The sequence below is a fragment of the Danio rerio genome, chromosome 20 (assembly GCF_052040795.2).
Source record: "Danio rerio strain M-AB ecotype USA chromosome 20, GRCz13ab, whole genome shotgun sequence".
Classification (NCBI taxonomy): domain Eukaryota; kingdom Metazoa; phylum Chordata; class Actinopteri; order Cypriniformes; family Danionidae; genus Danio; species Danio rerio.
Window position 1 is genome coordinate 17,439,239 of NC_141040.1, and position 13,246 is coordinate 17,452,484.

A 13,246-nucleotide genomic window follows, 5' to 3' on the forward strand; every position below is an offset into this window, starting at 1 on the left:
TTAAACTAAACTGCCCTGTTTGACTCAAGTTTATAGAATTACCAGTTTAAGTTGACTTCTGCAGGATGAAATGAAGACAACAACCCCTATTATTCCACACTCAGTCACAGCGTCATCAAACTAGGTCTGCACGATTTTATAAAAATGTGAAAATGCAATAATTTGTTTTGCTGCGATACATAGTGAGATATGAATATAATTTCATTGGATGATTTGAATAGCTCTATTTAGGAAGATTTAATTAACTTAGATCGACAGGGGTGATCAAGTGCGTCTGCATAAAATATAATAATTTACAATCATAAGTATGGCAAAGCAATGAGAAAAGTTAAATAAACATTGCTTTAAGGTTTCCTTTTGAGTCTAACAGTATACAATTATAGAAATTGAACAATCAAACATAAAACAACATGATCATCACTGTATAAATAGTTTTATAAAATAATATTTCATAAGATATTTTAATCTTTAATAAATAACCTAATTCTGCAATTTCACTTTAGTGGAAATATAAAGTAAAATCAATGCTCACAATACATTGTTTAGCACTTAACTATGTTTTTGTTTGTTGTAAAAAATGCATAATGTACTTTTAAAATGTTAAACTTATATGTATATTTTACTTAGAATAGAACTGTTTGTTATATTTACAGTCATTTTTCCAGGAAATGATAACTGTTGTATATGTATAAAACACCTTTCAAAAGCATGTGTGTAGGCTTGACACAAGAGCATTAGGGAAACACAAACTCCTCCATTCGCTTGCACTCATGCTCTCAGTGTAGAGAATCCTCCGAATGGGCCTCTGGGATCTCCAGCTCGCCTGCGTTACTCATGCTATTGTTATACATAACCATATTCAGCTCATCCATCTCATATGCCAAGAGAATATAATTATTCAAAGCATCTCATTCACTCCAATCCCCGTTTGCTTTTCGACAACTGGGTCAACCAAAGAGATTCCTAATTCGGAAGACTTGGAGAGACAGCACGAGCATTATATGCTAAAAACAACGAGTTGTAGAGCCTGATCTGTTCTTCTGTATTTATAGTGGCAGCTGTGGGGTTTAAAGTGACCTGTGTCTTTTCAAGGTCACTGTCGAGGACATGAAGGATTTATTTTAAAACCTATAGTGACCTGTTCTGCGGTCAGTATAGATGTTTCAATGATGTGTATTTTAAATTGTACTATATTGAGTCTTAACAACAGGGTTAAATTCGTTAGAGGTAAAAAAGAAAATAATATTTGTCAGAATATGGATTTGATGTTGGAATTATTTTGCAATAGTTTTCATATGGTTCAGTTGAATCAATTTAAAGTGTGTAAACCTCTCCCCTCTATAAGTCAGGTCTGCTCTGGCATTTTGATGTATTATTTTGGTCAAGTTGATGTAAATTGGGGAGAATTGATACTCCTGTCAGCTAAGACCTGGAAACCGAAGCTACAATTCAGAACAGGCTCACCAAAATTGCATAATAGAAAATTGGAAAAAACGCTGCCCTAGACTGATGAGTCTTGATTTCTGCTGCAACATTCCAACGCAATCTCACGGCAATTCGTAACTTTTTGATTTAGTGGCTAATTTGTTTAAATTCGCACAATATAATTTGTACAATTTAGTACGATTTGCTCATTACTCAATTACGGTTAGGGGTGGGGTTAGGTGCCACGCCTCTTTTTTAAAATCATAGATTTTTGTACGACTAAACTTGTACAAATTCGTACGAATTAATTACTGAACTGGAAAAACGTAAAATACTTACGTTTCCTCATGAGATCAGGCTGGACATTCAGATGGTAGGGTCAGAATTTGGCATCAACAACATGAAGGATATTTATAAAGTACCGGCTTTCCAAGTATTTGTAAACCCAGCACTAGTAAAGTGGCCAGTGACCGTATATTACAGTAGTAAAAATTTTATAAATATTTATAAAGAAATTACCAAAATATGTAACATTTTAGAAATATATGATTACCAAATTTTTTTTTTTTAATATTTATTGGTAATATTACTCTGTATTTGATTATTGGCAAAAAAAAAAAAAAAAAAAAAAAAAAAAAAAAATATATATATATATATATATATATATATATATATATATATATATATATATATATATATATATATATGCAAACTTTACTCCTAAATTAAATGTGTTATTTTCAATTAAATTTAAATTACAAGTAAGGGACTAAGGCATAGGTAGAAACTTTTTGAGCCAATGACTGCTTTTGTCTATGTTTGGCCCATAGGCCTACCCACATGAAAAAAACCTATTTAATATAGGTTTTAATATAAGTTTTAAATAGATGTGACATACAGTAAGTAAAATTGGCTATTTTTTATATTATATGTACATATATGCACATGTATATATGTACACATATAAGTACACATTTATGTACTTATATAGGTACATATATGCATAAGTACATATATGCATATGTGTTCACCTGTTTACCTATATATTAGTAAAATTATTAAAATCCAAAGCTGCTTGACAACATAAACAAATAAATGTATTTTTTTGTTTACCTAAGAACAACCAAATAGTGCAAAAAAACTATAAGAACAAAAATAATTGTATCTTCATACAAGAAAGAATTGACCTTGTAAATGTTTCAGGAAAACGTTTAGAAATCATAGCTTTCCATCTTCTCTCGCTTATTTGCCATAGTCAAATTCTATAACATGCCAATTGCATGTGATACCAATTTTAAGGGTTTGCATATACATACCTTTTTTATTTTTAGTTCATATCTTGTATGTACATATAGTGCTCACATTATATGCGGATATAAAGAAGCAATACAGGAGACCTGCATGGCCTGTATATTTACATATATGCACCTCAATTTTGCCTAGATGTGGCATATGTACACATAGATACTGCATATATTATCATACACAGTAAGAATTATTAGCCTCGCTTTGATTTTTTTTCTTTCTTTAGTATTTTCCAAATGATGTTTAACAGAGCAAGGAAGTTTTCACAGTATGTCTGATAATAATTTTTCTTCAGGAGAAAGTCTTATTTGTTTTATTTCGCCTAGAATAAAAGCAGTTTTTAATTTTTTAAACACCATTTTAAGCACAAAATTATTAGCCCATTAAAGCTGTATTTTTTCGATAGTCTACAGAACAGAACAAACTAACCTACCTAGTAAACCTAATTAACCGTGTTAAGCCTTTAAATGTCATTTTAAGCTCAATAGAAGTGTCTGGAAAAATATCCAGTAAAATATTATTTGCTGTCATCATGGCAAAGATAAAATAAATCAGTCATTAGAAATGGCTTATTAAAACTATTATGCTTAGAAATGTGTTTAAAAAATATTTTTTCCGTTAAACAGACATTTGGGAAAAAAAATAAACAGGGGGCGAATAATTCAGCGGGGCTAATAATTTTGTCTGTAACGGTATGTGCATATAAACTGCATGTAGGTTTTATATTTGCACAAACATCCTCATTTAGGTTCTTTCCATGTGGGTAGGCCTATATCTAGAATCAAACCAATGTATCATCACTGACATGCCTTTTTGACGATTGGAAAATTCTATGTCTTCTACATTCTATTTTCAAAACAACTTCATCTTCAAATTAATTTTACATGACTTAAATATCCTGAAATGTTATGGTACATTTTTAAAGAGAGAGAGGAATTCAGAAAGTGTTTGATATCAGCTTTGATGAAGCACTTTTAGCAGAGTCTTCATCCATCAAACACCAGGAGTCCTCGTTGAGGCTGTTTGGGTCATTGTCAATGAGTAATGGACATGAATAAAGCAAAACAGATGCACTGCCGATAAAACTCTAAATCTCTTTGTTCCATCGGCCCCATTAGCTCCTAATAGATTACAAATAAACCATCGGTGTCGGGTCTTTAATCACATGTTGGCCTTGCTGTAACCGATCAGGGTTGGTGATACATTTTAATGTCACTTACATATAATTCATGGTCCTTTAATATCGTTTCTTCTACATCCGATGGTGTTTTGCGTGAATTCTGGGAATTCTGGGAGTCTGTTAAACTGTAAGGATATAAAATAAGTGTAATAATTGTTCTCCTCACAGTTCATCAATCAAATATTGTAAGGGACAACTTAAAGGTACAAGGGAGGCAACTTAAAGGTACAACTTACGGACTCAACGAACAATACCCAAAGGTCATTCTCGAACGTCGAAAAAAACTCTTTCCAATCAGAAAACAAAAAATGAACGAAGGAAAACGAGCAATCATTACAGTGGACAAATTATACATAGATGGACAGTTATATCGTGACAAGGACATTACCCCCTGGCTTTTTTGAACGCATCACTCCCGTAATGTTACCTCATCTCTCTATTCATCTCCCTCATATCACTAGATTATAGTTTTGTTATCGCACCTAGGTCTCATCCCCCCTCCCACCTTTAACTTTATGTTGGTATTTAAAGTCATTTTTGTTTGGTCATTATTGTATTGTGTACATTTTGTCATGTCATACACACAGACACAGGTACAATTTCACACTTTTTCAAATACATACAGTAGCATTTATGTATTTGCAGTAAAAACAGACTTGTTTATCAATATAAGTTGCTACTATTTACCTACTTATTTTGTAATCCTTTAAAATTATGTCATCAATCAAATTTCTATCCTGGAACGTCCGTGGACTCGGCTCCCAGGCAAAGAGGATCAAAGTTTTAAATCATTTAAGTAAACTACAAGCAGACATATGCCTTTTACAAGAAACTCACTTATCAGAACTTGATCAAAACAAAATCAAATCATCACAATATCATTCATATTCTGCCCACTACAACACAAAACAGAGAGGAGTGTGTATCCTAATAAATAAAAAAATATCATATGTTCATAACACCACCATTACAGACCCAGAGGGACGTTTTGTCATAATTAACATTACAATTAACAATTACTCACTTACAATAGGAAACTTATATGGCCCAAACACAGATGACCCATCTTTTTTTCAGATTTTTTTCTCCTCCATTTCAAATCTTTCTAATTGCCCCATCATAATAGCAGGTGATTTCAACACAGTTTTAGACCCAACTACAGACAGAGTTAATAATATTGGCAAAAAACACATCTGGAAATCTACAGACTCTATAAAACAGTTCATGAGTGACATGGGTCTTGGCGATAGTTGGCGCCTCCAACATCCGGACATTAAAGCATTCTCATTTTATTCACCTGTTCATCATTCATACTCCCGCATTGACTATTTTCTCACTAGTAATTCTATTATATCCAATATTTCTGAATCAAAGATCCACCCAATAATCATTAGTGATCACGCTCCTGTAACAATAAATCTGAATATAATCACCAGACATAAGCCCATTCCTAGATGGCGATTCAACACCTCTCTTCTTCAAGATCAGAATTTTGACAGTTATTTTAAAAGAGAGTGGGCATGCTTTCTAGAGATAAATGACTCCCCTGAAACATCCCCATCTCTTCTGTGGGAAACAGGAAAGGCAGTATTAAGAGGAAAAATAATTTCATATTCCGTTTACAAAAAAAAGAAAGAGAAAGAACATCAAGCTGAACTGGAACAGAAAATTAAAGATCTAGAAGACATTAACATAAATAATCCAACAGAAGAAACACAAGATTTGCTAAGAAAATATAAATCACAATTAAATAAATTAATTAATACACACACTCAATTCCTTATTCACAGATTACGACAAGAACACTTCCATCATAGTAACAAATCTGGTAAATATCTGGCTAATCAAATCAAACACAATAAAGAAAAAACAACAATATCAGTCATTAAGGACTCAGCAGGGAAACCCACCAACTCACCAGAAGAAATAAATCAGATCTTTCAAAAATTTTACAGTAATTTATATTCCCCTGAAAAAAACCCATCCCAGGATGACATTCACTCATTTCTCAGCAATATCAACTTACCTCAACTAAATGAACAGCAAATAAATAGTCTTGAATCCCCCTTATCACACCTAGAAATTTCTAATGCTCTTAAACTCATGCCTAATAATAAATCACCAGGACCTGATGGGTTCCCTGCTGAGTTCTACAAACACTTTTGGTCAATTTTATCACCACTTTTCATCCGGTTGATTAACGAATCAAAACAAAATTCAAAGCTTCCAGATACCATGAACACAGCCACAATTACACTTCTCCTCAAACCCAATAAAGACCCAACATTACCATCAAGCTATCGTCCAATCTCACTAATTAATGTAGACACTAAAATAATTGCTAAAGCACTTTCACATAGAATAGAAAAAATCATGCCATCCATAATCCATCCAGATCAAACCGGTTTTATTAAAGGTAGACAATCATCAAACAATACACGCAGACTCATAAACCTAATACACCACTCATCAATAAACAAAAACAAATCTATCATAGTCACCCTCGACGCTGAAAAGGCTTTCGATAAAGTAAACTGGAAATTCCTGTTTTCCACATTAGAGAGGTTTGGTTTTGGGGAGTCATTTATTAATTGGATCAAAATTCTCTACACATCACCCTCAGCTACTGTCATTACTAACGGACTAACATCACGCAGCTTCACTCTACACCGGGGAACTAGACAAGGATGTCCACTCTCTCCCTCTTTATTCACCATATTCATTGAACCACTTGCAGCAGCCATCCGTCAAAACATTTATATTAAAGGAATTCAAACATTAAACATACACCATAAAATAAGTCTTTACGCGGATGACATATTATTATACTTACAAAATCCCCAAACATCATTACAGGAAACAATAAAACTTATTGATACCTTTTCAAATATTTCGGAATATTCAATCAATTGGAATAAATCTGCTATACTCCCATTAAATTCCACCAGTGTGGATGTGACATCCCAAACATCACAAATCCCTCTGTGCACTAACTATATCACATATTTGGGTATCAATGTTTCCGCCAGGCTGTCAGAGTTGTTTGCACTTAACTATACTCTGATACTTAAAAAAATAGATGACGATCTGCAACGCTGGATGAACTTACCACTATCCATCATGGGCAGAATATCAGTTACCAAAATGTCCATTCTCCCAAAAATAAACTATTTATTTTCAATGATTCCAACACAACCCACACATACCTGGTTCAAATCCCTAGACTCAATTATAACAAAATTCTACTGGAAAAATAAAACCCCAAGAATAAAATTGACAACCCTACAGAGACCAAAATCACAAGGAGGATTAGAAGCACCACATTTTTACAACTATTTTTTGGCAAATCAGCTTCAAAACATACACAATTGGATTAAACCTAACTCATCAGAATACACATGGCAAGACATTGAACAATCAATATGCAAAGACATTAACATTTCAGAATTACCCTTTCACAGTCAATCAATCAAGAGACATCACTGTTTTAAAATGCCGACAATAGAAGCAACTCTGACAGCCTGGTGGAAATTCCATCAGGTCACAAATTCCCCACTCACACCATCTAAATACACCCCAATTTGGAATAACCTTGATTTCCTAGCCAACAAGAAGCCACTTAACTTTCACACATGGGCAGCCAAAGGAATCACACAACTTCAACATATCTTTATTAATAATAATCTGGCACCATTTCTCCATATAGCCCAGACATACAGCATTGGGAGTAATTGCTTTTTGGAATATTTACAAATCAAATCATCAATTAAGTCAAAATTACCTAACCAATCAATCAATCTAGACCTTCCACCTCAAATCTCAGAGTTTATTAATATATCGCCCTCCAAAAAATTGCTCTCCCAAATATACAAAATGATATCAAAATCAGACAATGCATTAGTTCTACCAACCACTAAATGGCAAACAGACTTATCTATTAATCCCAATGCTGCATTCTGGACTCAAATTTGCAAAAACACATTTTCCATGACTAAAAATGCTAACTTACAACTTATACAGTACAAAGTACTTCACAGATCACATTTAACTGGGCAGAAATTATTTAAAATGGGTTTCACGTCAGAAATATGTTCACATTGCACACAAAACACTCCCGACACATATCTTCATGCCTTATGGCATTGCACTTCAATTAAATCATTTTGGGTAAAGGTTACTGACTCACTCTCCAACTTAATGGGTTGTCACATCCCACTGTGTCCCTCCCTCTGCATATTAGGTGACATATCCACAATCAATATAAATAATACAAATGGTCAGTTTCTGCTGGTGGCTCTAACTATCGCAAAGAAAACTATCCTCATGAACTGGAAATCAAGAAATACCATTCACATATCATACTGGAAAAACTTGTTAACAGAATACATCTCCATTGAAGATCCTCTTTGCCTGAAGCCATTCCCTAACAACACCTTCATCAGTACATAAACAAGAGGGGAGGGGAGAGAGGGGGTCAGGTAGAGATGAGGAAAAAAAAAAAAAAAAAAAAAAAAAATCTAATATTTAATCTTATTTAAAATAAATAAATCAATTGGAAAAAAAGTATAATGTAAACAAATAAAATAAAAGAATCATAATTCGGTCTTTATATACTTTTTTACTTTCCCTTTTGTTCTATTTGTTCCCCTTTCCTGTCCCTATCAATGTTATTTATTCATTTTTATTATATATAATATTTGTTTTCTATTTTATTATTATTATTATTATTATTATTACTATACATAAATTATTATTATTATTATTATTATTATTATTATTATTTATATTTTTTATAAAAAAAAAAAAGAAAAGAAAAAAAAAAAAGAAAGAAAGAAAGAAAGAGAAGAGGAGGAAAAAAAAGAGAGAGGGAAAAAAAAGGAAAGAAAAAAAATCTACTTGCATGTACTAAATTCACAGGGTAAAGTGTAACGTAGGCATGGCAGTCTGGGCACTGCACTGGACTGATCCATGCCACACGTTACACTTTTTTTAATGCATCACAAAGCAACTGACAAACACTATATACCTCAATGCCCATCACACAACTACAACCTCCTCAATTTATTGTTACAGCTGTTGTTATTTTTATTATTATCATTATTATTAGTATTATTACCAGCATGAGTATATTATAGTTATCAAATTACAGTAATAATCTATCATACATATCTTTAATATTATTCTTCCATGTGGAATTGTATAATTCATAATTAGCATTGATATAGTGTTTTCTTTTTTATTTATTCAGTTTTTATTATTATTATTCATTTTTTTTTTTTTTTTTTGGCTTATTCTTGTTGCTTTGTTTGCTGAACTTTATTTTTCTTCTCTCTTATTGTTTCTTTTTTCTTCTACTCCTCCCCTTCCTTTTCTGTTTTTATTTTTTTATTCTATTTTATTTATTTATTTTTATTATAAGTATTTTATTAATTTTTGTTTATTATCATTAGTTTATTTTCTCTTTTCCTCTATCTCCCCTTCAAACTAACTACTTACTACTATTATTATTTATTATTATTATTATTATTATTATTTATTATTATTATTATTACTTGTCCTCTCCCTGATTTTCCCATCCTCCCCTCTCCTCGACACCTTTGTCATAAATGGTATTACTTTTATTTTTTGAAATCATTATTATTATTATTATTACTGTTCTGACTTGTCCTGTTATCTTTCCATTATCATTATTACAAGTATTTATACCATTATCATTATTAAGGTTGCAGTTGTTGTAGTAGTAGTAGTAGTTGTAGTTGAAGTAGTAGACAGTGTAATAGTATCGATTGTTATTGAGTAATTGTTACGGAGATTTTTGAAGTAGTAGTTCTTGTAAGTAGTAGCAGAAGTAGTAATGGTGTGGTAGTTACAGTAGTAGTAGTAGTCGTTGTTGGTGTAGTAATATCAGTAGTAGATGTTGTTGATGTAGATGTAGTAGAAGTGATTGTAGTAGTAGTAGTAGTAGTGGTAATAGTAGTAGTAGTAGTAGTAGTAGTAGTAGTAGTAGTAGTAGTAGACGTTGTATTAGTTGTAGCAAACGCTTTAGTAGTATCAGTAGTGGTAGTCGTTGTAGTAGTATCAGTACTAGTAGACATTGTAGTAGTAGTAGTCGTGGTTGTGGCTGTAGTAGAAGCAGTAGTAGTTGTAATATAAGTAACTTTTTGTAGTAGTAGTTTGTGTAGCACTTGTGATTTATTATTATTGTTGTCAGTTATTACTGTTGTCCTTTCTTTCTTTTTACTCTAATTTTTACTATCATACATTAATAAGCATTGTTGTTACTCCCTACCACTGACTGGTTTCTTTCTATATGTTTTATCTATATCTGTGACACTTGCTTCATTTATTGACTGTTATTGTTCCTTATGTATGTACTCTGACCTGTCCACCAAGTTACCTTTACATGCATACACACACTCACACACACACACTCACGCACATACCAGTACATGACTATATTGTTGTTGTTTTTGTTTTGTTTTTGTTTCGTTGCTTTGTATTTGTTATTTGTTGACGTTTTCTTGTATTTGTACGATTTTTGCATATTCTAATAAAAAAAAAAAAAAAAAAAAAAAAAAAAAATATTGTAAGGGAACTTACAATTAGAACTTACAAATGACTCTCTGGGACGAGACGGTGTTCCCTTACAACATAACATGTTAATGTGGTTAACACTGTTGCCTTACAGCATGAAGGTCGCTGGTTCGACTCATGGCTGGGTCAGTTGGCATTTCTGTGTGGAGTTTGCATGTTCTCTCTGTGTTCGTGTGGGTTTCCTCCAGGTGCTTCGGTTTCCCCAACAGTCCAAAGACATGTGATACAGGTGACTTGAATAAACTAAATTCGCCGTAGTGTATGTGTGTGAATGTATGAATCCCTGTAGACCAAATGACTCCAAAAATGTTAAATATGCTAACTATTTTTTATTTGTAGCTATTTCAATTATTTGTAGAATAATCTCTTCATTTAAGTAATTTATATTAGTTCTTCTGAATGGAAAATTTCCAAATTGGATCAATTAAAACACATTCTGGAAAAAATGGTGAACTTATGTCAACTAATGATGAAATCTACATCACATTAAACAAACAAACAAAAAAAGGATTCAGTTGCTTGAAGTATAATAGACTTTTTGGAGCTAAAGAAATGCTTTATTGTAACAAATCACCAGCGATCTAGCAGTTGCAGATAGCTGGAGAACTACAAATCTGCCACAGAACTGGACTTCAAATCCCGTCATGCACTTCATACACACACCAATTCCAGTTCTCTTAATGTTTGCACACATAGGTCTGGTAACTCATCATAGACTGATTATTAGGACTAAATATTCACCTCTCAAACACACATTGTTGAGTCTTGTTTGTTTGCTGTAACATTTCTAAGTGTTTTTTAGTCTTGTCTAGTGGTTCGTAAAGTAAGGCTTTATAAAACAGACAAAGAAAACGTGTCGAAGCTTTGAAATGTTTTAAAACCAGTCTCTACAGTGACACCTAGCGGTCATTTTTTATGTACTACTCTGGAACAGTTTCAGCAAAGAAAAAAATCAGCAAATTGAGGTATTTAACCCATAAACACTTTGTGAATAAATATGTCTTGTTTGGTCATAAAAATTAACATTATTAAAGTAAATCAATAAAATAAAGTCATGATTTCAGAATATTTGTACAAGTCGGGATTCAAACTCGGGCCCTTTGCAGCACAGTTACACTGTGCACACGCAAAGTCCACTAGACTACATGAGATAATATTTTTTCGACTTTGTCAGTCAAGTGCAGATTCGCCAGGTCTTGAAACGCTTCTTAAATTACTGATGCTTTGAATCGCTTATTCATGTGACCTGGATGTTTCGAATCACCTCCGTCAGGTGACTTGGGGCCTCATGTTTCAACGCTGCGGATGCACAAAAACTTTATATTATACTAGCAGGTATATAAGGTTTCCATACCATGCAGTTTACCAGTCAAACATTAAAACGCAATTTGCAGGATCATCGGTTTTCCCAATGTAATCAGAGGGATCGACTGCACCCACATTGCTATCAAGGCGCCATCTGAAGACGAATTTGTATGCGTGAATCGGAAACATTTCCATTGAATAAATGTGCAAATAATATGTGATGCTCAAATGCGCTTGACAAATATTGTGGGAAGGTGGCCTGGGTCAACCCATGATTAATTTATTCTCACAAACAGCATGGTTGGGATGAGGCTTCAAGGTGGCAGGGTCCGCGATGGGTGGCTTCTTGGTGAGTGATGTATTTAAAGATATTATTTTTTATTTTATTTTATTGAGCGCAGTTATTTAACTGCATATATGGAGACTGCAGTTATCCATTAAAGAAATGGCTGTTAACCCCCTCAAGAACCCACAAACTGACCAAGAGCGCAGATACATTGATGCCCATTCTTGCACTCGGTCAGTTGTAAAGTGGTAAAGTTGTAAACTCTCCTCAAAGAGTGTTAGTTCAGCATCACTTTTACAGTGCGCCGATGATCTCCTCCTAACCTGCAACTTTACATCAGACCATTTCTTTTTTAATTCACTCACAGTGCGATGTTCAGACCCCACTGCGTTACCCGCATCAGCTAAACTAATAATTCCGGAGGTCAAACTTGCAAATAACACAGTTTTTCTTCGATTTACCTCCAATAGGAGCATCTCCAATTCACATTCTGTGAAGTTTCTCATTTTGCTTGCTTTTGCCATTGCTTTTTCGTTTGATTTTTGCCAAAGTAGAGTCATTATTACCATATTCATATAGGGAGGAGGCAGGGAGGGGTTTTGCGCTCATGTACGTGCACTCAGTTTCACTTTCATTCGCATATACAAAGAGAATATGCGTGGGATTCCACATTTACATTTACAGCTTTGTCCGTATGCAATGTTTTAGTATTAATTCAATGCAAGTCTTTGAACATGAGGCCCCTGGTGTTTTGAAACATTTTTGTCACATGACCTGGTGTTTCGAATCACCTTAGTTATGTGACCTGGGTGTTTCGAATCAACTTAGTCACGTGACCAGAGTGTTTTAGATTATGCTTCAGTGCCGGGTTCTTGACACTGTTGAAACATCAGTTTCACTTCAGCCATCCCTAGTCTAGTCATGCTTTTGACCTTTACCTTGTTTTCTTGTGTGTGTTGTTTTGCCACCTATATTAATAATTTTGGCTGAGACCACAACTACAATGTATCTCATGTATCTGTTGTTCCTGTTTGACCATTGACTGCCTTACTAAGCTACTAAAGAAACTTCGTTTGGACCCTCAACTCTGTTGTTCTAGACCCAGTACTTACAAAACGATTGCATAGTTTGCAAATTTAAGATAAAAAGTG

The 13,246-nt window shown here is 33.4% G+C and overlaps 1 protein-coding gene across 3 annotated transcripts in view; it reads right to left on the reverse strand.

Annotated features, from left to right (window-relative positions):
- The window catches only part of ccdc190 (coiled-coil domain containing 190), a 40,860-nt gene that overhangs the window by 26,477 nt on the left and 1,137 nt on the right, over positions 1 to 13,246 (reverse strand). The gene's annotated exons all lie outside the window — the stretch shown is intronic.